Genomic DNA, 17949 nt, shown 5'->3' with positions numbered 1-17949 from the left:
TCTCTAGAAAGTTGGTGATGTTATCTATTTTTGTTCATCACTGAATCCTCAAGAAGGTAACTGACTCAGAAATGGAATAGATAAATACATTCATTAGAATCCATCTATTTATCCATCCATCCGTTCATGCTGTAGCTGCATTAAAAATACCTGGAAGAAACTAATAACTGTTATTATGATCTAGGGACTAGGACTAAGCAAAGAGATGGGAGTAAAAAGCAATAATAACTATCTTTTAAGTATTTGAATTTGTTTACATTTCTATAGGGTGCACTGAATAATATACAAATAATGTCATAACATATTTTGTTGATGACATGAGATCAAGTATATACTAAAATGTCTCCTTCAGCCTGGAAGGGTAATTAGTTTCTTGTTATCCTGTCAATAGGACTATAATTGTAGCTCTGAGAAACCTGCATATTAACACAATTCCCTTCTCTTGCCAACTCAATTCAGTTCTATTTTAAGCATAGAGTAAATAGACCTTCTCACAAGCATTCTTACGTGTGTTTACATACTCATGCAACACACATTTTTTTTTCTCATTAAAGGTGTTAGAAAATTCTCCCAGGAAACTAAGTCACGTTGTCATAGTCTTTTCATGGAAAGGGACAATGTTTAGGAAAAAAGATTCTCTTAATTTTGATTAACAAACAAATCTCATTAACCTAATTTACCTTAGAGTATTTTCCCTGGATGGAATTACCAGTTTTTGCAACAATTCAAGGAAGCGAATTCTCAATTAGGGAAGAATTTTTGGAATTAACCAAAGAGCTCTTTCTTCACCTTTATTTCTATTTAACCTATTCCTAGTCTCCCTCAAATGCCTCTTTAGTCTGGCGAATTATCTCAGCAGCAGCAGCAGCAATCTGGGCCACACCAAGTCTTGCCACCTTTCAACAGAATGAGGAAATGAGCCTAAGATCTCTATGTTTGGTTTCTCAACAGCATCAAGTTTGTACTTAGAATACAATAATAGAACAACCCATAAAAAAGTCCAAAGAGCAGAAACAAAACAAGTCCATTTGGTATTGTTTTCAGGTGTTCTGAATTGTTAAATGAGAGATATGATCTTGAATTGTCATTTTTATCAAGTCTGTATTCTTATGTGTTGGAAACTGTTCCAACCAAGAGAATGTCCAGAGTTTGAGATAGGGATTATAAGGACAAGATGAAGTATTATGAGTTACTATCAGTACAATACTATACTATACTATAATTTGATTCGATGGACACAAATAAATTTCATTCAGATAATATCCATCAGCACACTTAGGGGTGGGGGGATGGTGAAAGGAGAGCAAAATTTAGTAAAGATTTGGTTCTGTGAAAATGGCGAAAATCCATGACCTCCTTTAAAGGCCAGAATTCCATAAAATCATTTACCCTTAGTATAATTTCCACCCTTGGTATTATTCACCCTTAGTATAATTAGAGTGTACCACTTCTGATTGCAAAAGCCCAAGGATTAGTCACTTGAATATAAAGAGTTCTTATATAAGTAAACTCTGGAAAAATGTCAAGAGTACTTACCAGTAATTCTAGCACACTCCAATAAATATGGTTCAGAATGTATTGATATGTAAGTATTGCATTTAAAGCCCATGCATCATTGACCAATGTCATAGCTGTCAGAATAGAGGTTACCTTTGGGGGAGGAGACTGAAAGGGGCAATGAGAGGAGGCTCCTAGGTGCTGGAAATGTTCTAAAACTTGATATGGTTAATGGCTCCACAGGTATATACACATGTAAAAATTCATTGAGCCATACATTTATCATTTGCAACTGATACGATTTTTGATTTATGACTGTATAAATATAACCCCTTGATTAAAACAAAATTTAAGTAAAGGTATAATTTTCTTCTGTAAGGCTTCCTTGGGGGAGAGAAATTTTTACCAAGAAAAAAGGCACAACCTGATTGTCATTTCTAAGGTCTAATAGGAACTTTATGGTATAATAAGAATTCTATTATAAATGATGTCTTGCAGATGTCCTAAAGAATGGGGTCTATTAATAACTGCTGGAGAATGAGAATGTAATTTGAAATGTTGAATTTTTATTAATAATTAGGGAAAGACAACTGGCCACCAGCCTACTACTTGGGAGAATAAACTATGTTGAAAATTTCTGCAACAGAAACTTCTTTCCACTCTTCGCTTTGACATTCTCACTTATGCCTAGGGGAGCACATTATCTCAATATATCTCATATAACTTAAATTATCAAATAATCCTCAGACAAAAATAAAATATACTATACTTCACACACACACAAATACACACAGAGCCTTTGTATGTACTGGAGGAGCAGAGATGGGCTGGATGTATCATCCCACTCTTCAAATATTGGGGGATTTCTCCCTTCTGTTACATCTATCATAATCTGCCTTTAAATGTTTGGGATTTTGAACTATATATAATAAAAATGTACCTTGAATTATCATTAGAATAAAAGTAATAATCTATACCCATCCTAAAGAAGTCAGAATTCAATAGCATCGCATGATGGTTTAACAGAAAAATGTATATACTGAGTAGCCAACAAATAATTGAGACATTAGAACAACCTGAGCTCACCAGCCCTCCATGAGAAGTCAGGGCTGTGTTCCCATATGGAACTGAACTACTGAACTTCTATAAAATTTCACAGCAAATCATCATGTGCTAATCTAACTCTTCTCCTGAAACATTTTACCCAATCTTAAATATGAACTCTTATCTTAAAACTACAACTTCACATATTTCTTTCTTAGACTATGGCCATAGATAGGAACAGCTCATTTCTTATTTAATAATATGATGTACAACTTTTTAAAAGTCATCTTCCTTTACCTTCTCTTTAAATGTATACTTTCTGACTTTTCCTTAATCTCAATCCCACCCCATCCAAGCTCCAGCGTCCATAAGAAGCTCTAAGTGGGGGTTCCCAAGTCTTTTCTAGAAAAGCCTCTCTCAAAGCCTAAACCTACATTTTTACAATCTGAGAGTGACCTCATGTTCTCTCTCTACCCAACTTTATCTTGTGTTCCCAACACCACAACCTCAAAACCTGAGCCATTGCACTAACCAACTCCTTTGTTTCCCACCTTCTACCTTCAGTAGATCTCTTCCTTCCATTCCATCTACTTGCCCTGTCCCTGTCCTTGTACAAAGTGCCTAAACAATATTCAGGGGTTTCCTCCTCTGTAGCACCTGCCTCCAGTATGTCCACTTATCTGTCCACCTTTCACAGTCAGAGTGACTGTTTCCAAACGTAGATCTTACCACTTCCCCTTCCACAACCCTCTCTGGTTCCCCATTCCACATGGACTAAAACCCTGACTCCTCTATTTAGTATGTAAGGCCATCGACCAGCATGCTTTCATCTAACTTTCTAAACTTAAACTTCAAACCATGCTCCCACCCCTGTACCTCATGTCTGGTCATACCTCAGGCATTTCTCCCCCAAACTCAAAGCATCATAAGACCTTTGAAAAACAGTTCCCTTCAGCTTGAACCCTCTGCTCTCTCATGTTTATTTTCAGGTCCACTTTGGGTAAGAGAGAGTATTGTTTTGTGATAAGACAGCAGACTTTTGCTGAATTCAAATCCCAGTGCCACCACTTTCTTCTCATCAAGTCTTGGGTAAATTGCTTCATGTTTCTGAGAGCCTCAGTTTTCTCATCTCCATTCAGAGAGAATGGTAATAGTGTCGATGCTACAGGATTATGGGAAGGACTAAATGAATTAAGACCTAAAAGGCACTTAACATAGACTTAGTACTCAACAGCTATTCATATCAGCTATTGTCATCGTCATCATTATTAACCTACTTCAAGAAGATCTTCTCATCTCATGAATTGGAATTAATGCCTTCCTTTCCTTTATCTTTCCATAGTACACTGTCCATGGCTCTAATTATACTTACCAAAATATGCCAGATGTAGATTATTAATGACTGTCTGCCCTTATTTCATAAGGAGGAATAAATTCCATAAATAGTTATTAAGCACTAAACTACATCTTAATTATCAGTAGCTTATACTTTGTGCTTTGATTCTCTTTCTTTATCACATCTTTCATTCCACATCTTCCCATTTCAGAATCATGTTTAAACCTGCAACCTGGAGAAAGTGTTAGGGTCCTCACTTCCTCACTCTTCATTATGCTAATATTCACCAAATCTTGCATAGACTACCTCCTTTTTTTAAAAAAATTTTTATTTATTTACTTATGAGAGACAGAGAGAGAGAGAGAGGCAGAGACACAGGCAGAGGGAGAAGCAGGCTCTATGCAGGGAGCCTGATGCAGGACTTGATCCTGGAACTCCAGGATTACGTCCTGGGCGGAAGGCAGGCGCTAAACTGCTGAGCCACCCAGGGATCCCCCATAGACTACCTCCTTAACACATTTTAGATTCTGACACTCCCTGGCCAATTTAGCATTGATTGCCTTGATGAATTGTTGTTCACCAAGATTATTATAATTGCTTCTAACTAGGGGTTTATTCCAAGTGGTTTTCCAAGACACTTGTGACCGGCCCTATCACATCACCTATCACACAATATTTGCCTGCCAATGCATCTGCATTGCCAACTAAACACCAACTTTCTTGCATGCAGAGAACATATTTTGTTTAGTGTAGGTAGCTCAGTGCCTGGTACAAAGTAGGATATCAAAAAGCACATGTTGTAAATATGGGTGAATGACTATATTTCATCATATCTCCATACACTTAAGTTGCACCCTTATTCTTACAAATGCCCACAAAATGGATTGTAGGCCACAACATTACAGCTCTGAGGTTGAATCAAGGAGCTAGGAATTCCTCAGGGGACTTAGGAATTCTGTTCCAATAGCTGTGGGAGGTACACAGTCCAGCAAGAAGTGGGGAAGGTAAAGGGAGGACTGGGAAAAATGTATATGAGATCATCTCTCTTCTCTAGGGCATGATGTCAGATCAGTTCAAAGATAATTGAGACTTCATCCCTTGCTTTCAGGGACGACACAGTCCATGTAGAAAAACCTAACCTACCACTATGCCACATGTAATTGTAGTGCACCATTCAGATCCCCCTTTAGAGAGAACAACTGGTTTTGCCTACTCAGACTGCTGTTTATCCAGATGGATACTTCTTTAGTTGAGGAGAGCCACATCATTCAAAGTTACACCTCTTCTCAAAGAAGACCACATCTGATGACTGGTCCATGCTGAGTATAAAGACCCCATCCCTTCATCCAACTTGGAGCAACTCTGCAGGACCACTGAGTTTTAGCCTTTTTGAAGTTGGCTGAGATTTCCATTGAGACTGGGCTACAGCTCAAAGCTGTTTCCTACTCTTTCCCACTAAAGGTGCTGATCTCAAGAACATTCCCCAGAGTAAAGCACCTCCTGGCTAAATTCTGTTTCAGAATCTGCTCCTCATGCAACCTAATCTGTAACAATCAATGACAATGAAGATGAGATAAAATTTATGATGATACGTGCCATAACCCAGAGGGGAAAAAACTATTGGCCTATGAGACGAGTTTTGGTACTTAGAATTGTTTTCGTGTATACCTTTCTGGAGTTCAACATAGTAAAATATCTGTCAACTTAAAAAAAAAAAAAAGTTTTGAAAACGCTGAAAGCCTGGCAATAATGGGCCAGCATTTGGATGGCACTGAGACTCTCACGAGGGACCATGTTCCATTTAAATGGTGCTCACAACCTCCACGGTGCTACAATCCTCACACATCCTTCATTCATTTCTTTCACCTGTTTAGTCCCAAGGATATTTGAATTCGATGGGTCATGACCGATTCTAATATTCCAATTTCTAAACCACTTCCCTCAATAACTTATACCTCTCATCTGATTCTTCCCACAAAATGTAAGCCTTTTTTCAGGCTGAGTCTGTGTAATTGTCACCTTGGAAGCTTTCCCTGAGCAGACACCCTGGTTAAACATAACATTTGTTCAAAGCGTGTTATGCAAATACAATTAAATAGAAGACCCCCCTTCACCTCTCTGTGGTAAGCCGTACTCCTCTTCTAGAATATTTTGAGGGAGACCCTCTGTGATTTTCTGGATGTATGAAGTATTTTCTGGATGTATAATGTATTTTCCTGACACACAGAAATAAGTTGGTCTCTCCTTTTCAGAAAACATGACCATTAGTATGTTTTCAGTTTCAGGATGCATACAGGTTATTGGAGTCATTTAAAACCAGAGGCAGCCTCATTTGCTTGGCTGGAGCCACCAAGAGCAAAGCCCAGGAGGATCTGGTGAAGCAGAACAGGTCCTGGCTGTGCTGCCCAAGCGCAGGTAATGTCTTAAGTAATTGTGATCTTTGGGCAGTCAGTCAAAACGCAGAGTCAAAACTATAAAAGGGCAAGTGCTCCCACAGAGGAAAAATTATCAAGTACTGTTAGACAGAATAATAGGTGACTGCTGACATTTCACCTTTTATCATGATAGCAGTACTTGGAGAAAAAGCGCAGTTAAGGTTGTCAGAATTTCATTTTAACCCCCTCTTTGAGGCTGTTAAAAATTCACTCATGCTGAAACTTGCCTTTCAGGTTCTCAGCCAGGTTTGTGCTTTGTTTTCAATCCGTTGTCTCTAATGGAATGCAAAATGTAATGCAGGGAAAAGGGCTTTTCCCAAGGATCTTTCTACAAACTGCTTCCTATCCCAATTCCTTTTCCTCGTTCATTCAACTCTCTGCCAAAAGGTTAGTTTTAACCACAAAACAACCCCAAAGATACACTCAACTGAGAGAGGATTAAAGGCTTTTGGCAGTGTTTATAAAGATAGCTGAAGCAATAAGTCATACTCAACAAGTAAGAATCTGTTCAGTGGTGTTCACTAAAGGAAATCGCAACCTTAGAATGCTGTAAATGGCCATAACAGATGTAGTAAACAGGTAATTTTTATAGCGCTCCCTGAATAAAAGATAAACAAGGACAGGTCAAAAATGTCTTCATAGGCATGACACAGGGTGACAATCTGGTAGGAAGGAGGAATGATAGACATTGTCTCAAGGCTATATTTGAATAGCAAACAGTAAACTGATTTTGTTTAGACTGTGTACTCTTGGCACTCAAAACTCCCCATGACCCTCTCTTCAAGCCATCTCCCACTCAGGACAAAATGCTAGGGGAAAGGGAAAGAACTGATGGTTTATTGTCAGTTACTGTGCACCAGACAGAATGTTAGGCACTTGATAATCATAAGGCAGCATGAAGATACCAACAGGCACAACACACCCCTGATCCCTACTTTCCAGCCGAAACATATTTTATCTATATCTTCCTGTGCATAAATACCTTTAAAATGCTCCCATGCTTGCTTTGCTTATCTTATACTAAAGCAGTTATCCAGCTAGACTTATTATGTTGATCGGCATATGAGATATCACCATATATAATAGAGTATTTACTTTTGCAGACATCCCACCAGCTCTTTGATAGACGTGTTAGGTCTTGCATGTGCTATCCTTCGCATTACAGTAGTCCCAGAACCTGGGAAAGTACTATAATAAGCCTTTTATTATTATAAGCGTTTCTGCAATACTTTCCATTTGCAAACTGCTTAACAATCAACTCTCCTCTTTATGTTTCACAAGAAATCAGATAGCTCAACACTTGTTAGCTTTGTTTTATGGCCCTGAATCCTCAGGCCCAGAGTTCAAAGAAATCAAGGGTTATGCAGCCAGCTCAGGCTTAAGACCAACACAGCTGCTCTGTTTTTATCCAGCCTCTCAGCCAGGCTGCCCAGCTGCTTCCCAATCCTTTTACTGAATACATATATATGTATATATTTTATTTTTAAACTCTTGGAATTAAGAAAATTATAGTAAGAATATTGGCCCCAATTCTCCATTTTTAGCATGAAAATCTCACAGCCTGGGCTTTTGCCAAGTGTTGCTGGAATAATTTTGGCAGATCTGAAATAGCCCACATACAAGTTCCCTCAGCTGGTAGAGAAGCAAAGATGGCTCTCTTTGGGGTCCATTTTGTCCACTGATGTCGTGGCAGCAAGGAGGGGAGGGGGCATCCCAGGCAGAATTGAGGGGCATTGCTTATCCAGGCAGAGGCAGCAGTGGAACAAGAAGGGCAGGTGAGTGAGCAGAGCTGGGTGGCCTTGAGAAGCTTCTTTGGAGAGCAGTGGGACTGCTCAGGCACCTGGGTGACAGCCATAAAAAGGTTCAGGTGGCTTTGGCTTTCCAGTACGTAGTATGTGGCCACTGTTTTAGAAAATGGGTGGCAAAATCTAGTCAAAGGCATAAAGAATAACTAGAGCCTAGCTTTGGAAAAGGTCTTGTGAAGAGGTGTCCCTCTCTCTGTGGAGTCAGGCTGTTTTGTCTACCGTTCTTGAATAATGCCGTCATCCTGTATTTGTGGCAATAAAAACCTTTATTATCCCACATCATCATTTCATAATCTCTGTGATACTTACTATTAAATTCTTGTTAAACTTTGTTTTTAAGCTGTAATTTTGTGGCTCCATAGTATATATGCAAAATATTTCATTTGCAAATTATATTAAGTGCTGTTCATATTTCTGCAAGTATCAAGAAAGACTTGTCTTGACTTAGAATGCATGTATGTATCCTTTTCCATTCTATTTCCAAATCTAATGTTTCTAGTTCTGTTTACTCCTCTTTAAGCAGACTGGGTCAGTTTATCCCCCATCTTCAAAAACAAATACTTCTTCCTCTTTCTACTCTTATTTTCCCCAAATACATCTGCAACATTATCTCAACCACTATCATCATTACCAACATTAGTTGAGCACTTTCTTTATGCCAGGAATTGTCCTGACAATTTTTAAGATTTTATTTATTTATTCATAAGAGACAGAGAGAGAGAGAGAGAGAGGCAGAGACACAGGCAGAGGAAGAAGCAGGCTCCATGCAGGGAGCCCGATGTGGGACTTGATCCTGGGTCTCTAGGATCAGGCCCTAGACTGAAGGCGGCGCTAAACCGCTGAGCCACCTGGGCTGCCCTGTCCTGACAATTTTACATATGCTTACTGATTTCTTTTCATAGCAGTCATGGGAATTATTATGATCTCTATTTTTCAGATGTGGATATTGGGGTGCAGAGAGGTTAATGAATCCATACAACAGCAATCATTTTGGAATTGGGATACACACATCTGGTTCCAAAGTCAGGCTCCTTACCGAGCTACTCTAATGGTAGCCTGCCATTTCCAAAGCACTTTCATGTGCACCTTTTAATTTGATCCTTACAACCACATGTGAGATTTTGTTTAAACTGGAAACCCCCATTTTACTTTCTCCAAGCTTGGGGAAATTATGTAATACTTTATTATTGTTGAATTTTCTGAAGGTTTGGCTATTTTTTTTCCAAATATAAATTCTAGATTTAATCTAAAGTAATGCTATGGACTTCTCCATCTAAAAAAGTTAAAGTTATTATCAACTGTAAAGCCTCCTCAAATTATTCTCCATGGCTTCTTTTTTCCCATTACAAAATAAAGTCCTACATTTTTCAAGGGGATGTGCTGAACTCCAGCAGAAATGGAGTATATTTAAATGTGTCTTAAGTTATAACAGACTGCATTTCAAAATCAAATAGTTTAGGCTTTACATATTTATAGTTATATGAGTAACATTTGTACTTATATGTCCAGATTTATATATTCCGGGCCAAATTCCAAAAAAGGATTTTGAGGTTTGGAACATATACTGCTTGGAATTTATATATACCTCTGTTCTCCTCTCTTAATGTGGAGAGTAAGTAGTTTATTCTACTTTTTAATATCTCTACTTATATCCACAGGGTTTCTAAAAAGGACATATATGATAATGTGGCCTAGTAAAAATAAATGTTAAATTCCTTATTGAATTATTGTTTCTTAAGTTCCTTATTGAATTCTTGTTTCTTTTTCAGGCTAACTCATTTATACTTCTCAAATTTGTTCTTCTCAATTTTTGACACATCATCATTAAGGGAATTCTGAATGTTTTATAGAAAGCAGCTGAACTGAATTCCATAGAAGTACAAATAATACAGATGCCACTACCTGGATGTGTTCTTGGCTCTTGAGGCAAAGTCCTCCCATGCCTGTTATTTCCTGATGATCTTTGGGATATTACGAGAAGGCCCACGGAAGTGTTTTCCTTATCATGGAGTCAATGGAAGTGTTTGAGAGGATTACATACCCCAGGTCACTTGAAGAAACAAGCTAGGTTTCATGCCTCCTTATAGCTTCTTCTATATGAGGCCTCACATACTTGTTATGGTAAATGTACCCCTCTACTGATAGTCACATGAATACTCCTGCTGTACAACTAATCTCTCCAAAAAGAATGTTAGGGAAACTTGGGCTCACTTTCCACTTTGTGGCCCATAAATACTTGCATAAACAAGCTCTATGAGCACCTGGGAAAGGTTAGTGTGCAGACCAAGGTCATAACACATTCCAGTGCTTAACCTAACCAAATGACACAGACCAAGAAAGCTTTTCCAAAAACAGGCAGCTGCATTTCATCTTTGCATATTCAGACCAAAGAAAATAAATACCTGCTGTTTCAAACAGCTGGGTAGTTAACTGGAATGCTGATGAGTCACCAAAGTCATGGACAGTAGTGATGTTTTTCTCAGGGTGGCAGGAAGACCCCATGAGGTGAGGTTCTATACCTTGCCAAGAAACTGGCCATCAGACCACTGAGGGAACAGAATGATATAGGAGAGGGATCTGACATGTCAAATTGTAAATCCAACCTTCATTTTGGCTAATAATACTTTTAGTTCTTTGGATTCAAGGCCCGAGAAATGAGTTTTAAAACTGGGAGTGTACCATATCTTTGGTATTAAAAGGGAAAGGGAAATAATGTATAGTAACTCTCAACTTGAGGCAGGAATTTTGTACTTGTTATCCCAGTTTATCCAATGATGACCATTAATAAATATTTTGATATTCCCATGATACAAAAGAGAAAGATGAGGCTCAAAGAAGTTAAATACTTCACTGAAAATTACCCAGATTGTGTGGTAGACTCAGGATTTGAAACCAGGTCTATGAGATCCTATGCCTACTTTTCTTGCTGCCTTCTTGGGATAAAAAGGTATTTGCCTGGGGGATTTATGAGACATGAGAGAAGTTTCAATATGATCTCCCAAAGCATCCTTAAGCTCAGCAGTATAAGAAGACATTTGCCATGCATGTTCCCTTACTATACAAGCACACAGAAGCCACATGTGGAAGATGAACCTGCCTGTGCCAGAATCAGCACTTTTAGAGCTGAAGAGAGGGAAGGAACTTGACTTGTTCCTCAACTTGGACTCTCAGTCTGGTAGCTTAACAGATGGGGATTTTCTTAACTATTCCCAATCCTATCTACCACCTACCTCCCATAGCAGCATAGAACTTTGGGTATGGATGGTATACCCCTCTTCTTTGGACTACATTCCACTCAAGGGCCTTTTGGAGGGATGGTTTAACTGCTGTTTTCTCGAGCATTTGCAGATAAAACAATTTCATAACATTCCTGGAAGTAATCTGATTCATAATTTTCAAGGAGTTTCCTTCTTTCATTCAAATAGGTAAAAGCACAAAGCAATAAAACATCATCAATAGCACCATGGCATTCAGCCAGACATTTCCTGACTTGTAGGTCACACACTACAATTTAAGTGTACATATGTGTATTGGTGCACAAAGGTGAAGACAACTCCTTCAGAAACCTTCAGTGATTGATATCACTCTTCATGTAATTTCTAAGCACCCCCTTCAACCTCCCACCACCCCCTAGGGAGACCACAGCTTACTGATCAGAGATTGTGTAAATGTGTTCTTTGGTAGTTCCAAGTGTGTGTTTAGAATTTCAACCAGTGTATGGGCTCCCTAAGGGAGAGCAGAAAGAAGCTGGAACTCTCTGGCAACTCATTTTTTGGCATAGATGCCTCATATGCCATACCCCATGAAGTTCATCACACAGCTGACTTTCAGCAAGATGTTCACTAATCGTTGGTGAAGAGATTATTTTAAAAACTTGGTCTAGGGATCCCTGGGTGGCGCAGCGGTTTAGCGCCTGCCTTTGGCCCAGGGTGCGATCCTGGAGATCCAGGATTGAATCCCATGTCGGGCTCCCGGTGCATGGAGCCTGCTTCTCCCTCTGCCTATGTCTCTGCCGCTCTCTCTCTCTCTCTCTGTGTGACTATCATAAATAAATAAAAAAAATTTTAAAAAAAACTTGGTCTAGGATATCCACATACACAAGAATAAAGTTGGACCTTTCCCACACACTGTACAGAAAAATTAACTGAAAGCAGATTATAGACCTAAATATAGAGCTAAAACTGTAAAACACTTAGAAGAAAATGTAGGAGAGAATTTGCATTACCTTGGGTTATGCAAAGCATTATTGGATAGAATGTCAAAAGCACCAGCAACAAATCAAAATTATAAACATTTCTGCTTCAGTGGAGACTTTCAAGAAAATGAAAAGACAACCCACAGAATGGAAGAAAATATTTGCAAATCATATTTCTTATAAAGAACTTGCATGTAGAATATATCTAAAAACTTTTACAACTCAATAACGATAAAACAACTCAATTAGATTATAGGCAAGGATCTAATTAGACATTTCTCTCAAGACGATATACAAATGGACAATAAGTACACGAAAAGATGTTCAACTTCTTTAGCTATAAGACAATGCAAATCAAAACCCCAGAGATATCATTTTACACCTACTAGAATGGCTATCATCAAAATAATAGATAACAAGTGTTGACAAGGATGTGGAGAAACTGGAACCCTCATACATTGATGATGAGGAAGAGGAAATAGCATAGCTACTCTGGAAATGTCTCACAGTTCCTTGAAAGTTAGATATAAAATTACCATATAACCTAGTATTTCTACTTTTAGATCTATATTCAAGAGAAATGAAAACATATGTGCATGCAAAAAAACTTGTACAAAATGTTTGCAGCAGCATCATTCATAACAGCCAAAGTTTAGAACAACCCAAATATCTACCAACTGATGAACAGATAAACAAACTATACTATTACCCATGCAATAGAATATTATTTGGCAATAAAAATGAAGTGACTGATACATGCTATAGTATGTATGAACCCTAAAAACATCATGCCAAGAGATTGAAGTCTTTCTCAAAAGGCCATAGATTCTATGATCCTTTTTCATGAGATGTCTGGAACAGGCAAATCTATACAGAAAAGAGGTTAGTGGTGGCCGAGGGCTGGGGTGGGAATGGGGAAGAAACGGGGAGTGTCTGCTAATGGATTTCTTTTTGGGGTGGTGGAAATGTTGTGAAATTGACAGCAGTGATGGTGGCATGATTATGTGAATATACTAAAAACCACTGTATAGTACACATTACATAGGTGAATAGGATGGTATGTGAATTATGTCTCAATAACGCTATTAAATATTTAAAAAGAAACTTCACTTTATACTTTGGTTTTTAGCCCTGGCTGCTCCTTAAAATCACCTAGGAGGGCTTCTCAAATCCCAATGCCCTAAGCAAACCCTAAACCAACTACATCAGAGTGTCTCTGAACAGAATATTCCAGGTTTTTTATTTTTTTTTTTAATTTATTTGCCCAGGTGATTCCAAGGTGCACCAAAGGAGCAAACGTGGAGTAAAATCCCGTAGTACTCACTTCCCGTTATAGGTGTTTCTGCCTAGTATCCTTTTGGATGACATGTCATCCTAGACACTTGTCAGAAGTTATCAGTATGATGCTGTCACTTTTAGAGTCACTCTTCAGAAGAGACTAACATTTATAAGAAGACACTGAATGGGTGCCCTCATCCCCTGGAGGTCACTGACAAGGAAAATTATACTCTACTCAGTGGAACTTCTAATTTTCTTTTTATTTCCAAGGTATTTAGGCTTCTATGGTTCCTATTTTGGAATCTTTGTAAAGTAGTGCTCAAAAAGGTGTTCTGAAATGCATGGAACTAAACCATATACCTAATTGTTTGATGAGTTTCACTTTGATTCTCTTCATCTAAAATCCCAGAGTTTCAAAACTATTAACTTATTGCTAGAACCATTCAATCCAGTGAGTAGAAAGAACTTATAAACTGAAGCTGGAACTGCTGTTTTTCTCATTGTCAGTACCAGAAATAAACTGCTGTTGAATGACCAGTTACACTCCCCTAAAAAAATATGTCAATTGTTTCCTTCCTATTCTTAAGCATAACTATGAGTCAAAACACTAGTTTATATGATTAAAAAAATAAAAATGACACAATCCCCAATATGGAAGTCAAGTCAGGACAGCCATTAGAATTTAACATAGGTAGTAATGAGCACAGGGCAATGTATGGAAGTGTGGAATCACTACATTGTACACCTGAAACTAATATTACACTATAAGTTAACTAACTGGAATTTAAATAAAAACTTAAAAAAAGAGAGTGAGAAAAGAATTCAACATAGAGACAGTCACTTAAATTCCATTTTATGAAGAAAAAAGACTAGCTAAATATTTTTGAAACATTTAGATACTGTTAATTTAATTAAAAGCTGCTATCATGTATCAAGTAGTAGAATTTATTAACCCAGGGTGAAAAGATACCATTTTGGGAGATTATGAACACTGGATTTGTAAAAGAAAAAAAAAACTGTTTGAGGCTCGGTTTGGCATTTTCAACGCTTTGAAAACAGACACTCAGGAATGGCCTATCGAAGCGATTTATTATCTTGGATGTGATATGTAAATTGGTCATTTCATTGCTTAGAGATTTGTTCTACATTTCTGAAAGTAAACTCATAATGCAAAACCATACCCAGCCACCAATGGATACATAGAAACACTTTCACTGTCTCTTTTGCTCTTTCATCCTTTGGCATGCAGTAATAAATAAATCAAGAAAGCATATGTTCCTTGCAATCAAAAATCAGAGTAATTTTTATCAGTGTTCATGTGCACAACGAAGCTGGTTCTTTCATGAAAGTGCATTTCGGCACATTTGGCAAGTCTTTTATATGGAATTGACCTCTCAACATCTAGGGTGACTATTCTACTTTCAAAGGTGAAGGAAAGCATATTTGGTTAAAATAGAGCAGCTGCTGGTGGAGCAGAAGTCATTCCCCTAGTCTATCAAGCCATTGTATTGTAGCTTCTCCAGAAACATAACAATTGACAGTAAAATGATAATTCAAAGCCACAAGTATCCTCTATATGATACTATAACTGATTATGTGGCAATAGCAAGAATCATGTGGGGTGGAGAGACTGAAAATACCTAGTAATAAATACCAGGAATTAATCCTTATGTGTCAAAAACTGGAATTGAACACGACTTTACAAAGATTCCAACATATGAGTCATAGAAGCCTACACACACAGTTTAACCTGTGAGGAGGGAAGGAAACGGAAGCCACCCAGAAGAGCATGATGTCCCTACTCAGGACAAGGTAGTGCAAGGAGGCACAGACCAAGGGAAATGTAGATAATCAAAAACTCAAGTCATTGAAAATAACCACAAAATTCCACACATTTATTTTTTTATCAAATTTTTCTCCCCTCAGTCTACCCAAAAGTACAATAGTGGCAAAAACAACCATTTTGAGGATATGACTCCTTATTTCAGCTGAGCGATATGATGGTAAGAAATGTGTCATCAAAAGGAGGGACCTGTTACATAATTTCGTGCTGAGCTAAATGAAAATGCGGGGTCTTTATTCAAAAATTATGAAGAATTTCAAGATGGTAACAGCAAAATTCTAACTAAACCAAGCACAGGTTGCTGTCCATGCAGCCAGTCCTGCCAACAGCTGAGAAATAGGGAGGCAGCATTTGCCTAACCTATACCTGGGTCTGTTGTTTTCTAGCTAGTTTAGCTTCTTTTTGCAGAATGCACATACATACAGACTCTACAGCTAAGGAATGACCTTGTGTCACTTTCTCATTTATAGAAACCAACACCCAGAGAAACTAAATGACTTGTCTAAGGTCATGAGTTGAATCACAGAGCCAGCACTAAATCCCAGGTATCCTGACTCCCACACTGACATTCTTTCCCCTACTCCATGCTACTGATCTCCAGTTTAAATGTAAATAATTAGGAAATACTAACTACAAAAAAGGGGGCAGAGAGGAGAGGACATTACCTCATCAGAACTTCCTTTTCAATTCTTCTGTGCAAATAATAAAACGCGGTCTAAAAATCCATTTCAAATTCCTTTTCTGAGTCAACTCTTCCACGTCCTAGGGAAAAGACATCATATGACAGCTTCAGACACTGAAGCAAATTACCTTTGTCCAGAACTCGCTTGAGCCCTTGGAGTTAACGATCACAGACCAAGGTGGTTATTAGTGGATAGTTATGAGGCAACACACTAGTAAACTAATCAGTGTTCCTGTACAAATATTTAAAATAATTCTGAGATAATTTGAACTTTAACGCTGAGCTAGCCAAATGTATTTGTAATCTGAACCCAAGGTTCTAATAAGTTACTGCCTTTTGGATGTCCTTCAATGTGAGGGACATTTTTAGAAAGATTAGCACTTGAGTGGAAACAAAGACTGACATTTTCAATGTAAACATGAGACCTGGAGGGGTTTTTGTTTGTTTTTGTTTTTGTTTGTACAAAACAAAAGTCATGTGTCTTCCTCACTCAGGTATATGTGTAAATTTAGTACATCAAAACATCTGGTGCAAGGACACCATTGTTAAAAGACATTGTTAAAAAATACTGTACAAATCATATAAAGGAAACTTTAAAAGCTCATGAAAAACATTCAACCAGGTGATGAAAGAGTTCAAGGTAGGCTGGCAACAGAATGATGCAAAAAAAAAAAAAAAAAAAAAAAAACACCGTTTAGAGAGGCAAAAGACACCCGTTGAACCCCCTTGAAAAGGCACAGGGATTAGGGCCAGATAGATCTCCAGTTCAAATCCCAGTTTCACATATATTTTGTTTTTATAAGCTGTGGCTAATTCATCTGCAAAATGGGGTTGATATGAAAGCCAGACAGCTAGATCAGATGCTTTCTAGATGAGATGCCTCAGTGATCTCTGAAATCTATCATGCACACGTCTTTAATTATATCTTATTGAGTTGCCCCTCAGAATTTTTGCTAGGGGGGTTTAAAATTAGTTTTGCATGTCCAATGCTTTCCAGAACTTTACGGTCTGTAGGTAGCAACAGGGAAAAGCAAAATATTCTCTGGCTTGGATAAATTTTGGCATAATTATAGGTCTGGTGTGTGGAAAATGAGGGCCGGGTGAAAATGGTGCAGAGACATGAGTAACCCAAAGAGTCTGAGGCTACAGCACTTACATCTCATTAACTGCCAATTACTGTATTTATAATTTAACACAAAAAGGAAAAACACAAATGGGGTTTTGAAAAAATCCCTTTTATCTAGACTTCAGTTTATACTTGGCCACTACAGGCAGAATTAATGCAATAGGTTGAGAAAGGGAGTAGTTAGATTGAGAAATAAAAACACTTTTTGATAACATGTGAGGCTATAAAAATGGCTTGGCTGAATCTATTAACCAAAGATAAATAATACCCTGCAGGAGGAAAAGAAACAGCTTTTTCTGGATCATAAGGTCTGGCATGTTTTTAAAGACCTTGCTTCCACTAAAAATGTAACACAGTCAATTTAAAGAGACATTTTTTTTAATTCGCGATTTCATAACACTTTTGCATCCGAAATCTTGTCTCTGGTCTCGCAACACCATGTTCAAGACTTTCATCAAAACACAGGAAGAAAAATAGACTTTCTTTATGTGATCTCATTATTAATATTTCTATTGTTGCTATCTCTATTATTACTATTACTATTCTTATTACTACTCCCACTACTAATGCTGTTACTATTACTCCATCCACATCTGCATTTCTAGATAACTATCTGATGGGAATTCTAGTGAATACTATTTTATTGCTCAGCCCCTGAGTCTCTCTCTCTGGTGAGTCTAAACATTATCTTTACCTCTGTGTAGTTCA

General features: G+C 37.8%; 1 protein-coding gene across 21 annotated transcripts in view; it reads right to left on the bottom strand.

Moving 5' to 3' along the window:
- THRB (thyroid hormone receptor beta) overlaps positions 1-17949 on the bottom strand; it is a 371974-nt gene that overhangs the window by 262732 nt on the left and 91293 nt on the right. For 10 of the 21 annotated variants that reach the window (XM_025461005.3, XM_035705026.2, XM_035705036.2 and 7 more), the window contains exon 2: positions 16099-16195. The exons of the other annotated variants lie outside the window; for them this stretch is intronic. The gene's annotated coding sequence lies outside the window, so the exon portion shown is untranslated. The remainder of the gene's footprint in view (positions 1-16098; positions 16196-17949) is intronic. 21 annotated transcript variants of the gene reach the window in all.

This window comes from Canis lupus, chromosome 23 (genome assembly GCF_003254725.2).
Source record: "Canis lupus dingo isolate Sandy chromosome 23, ASM325472v2, whole genome shotgun sequence".
NCBI lineage: Eukaryota > Metazoa > Chordata > Mammalia > Carnivora > Canidae > Canis > Canis lupus.
This window is presented reverse-complemented; position numbering and strand designations above follow the sequence as displayed.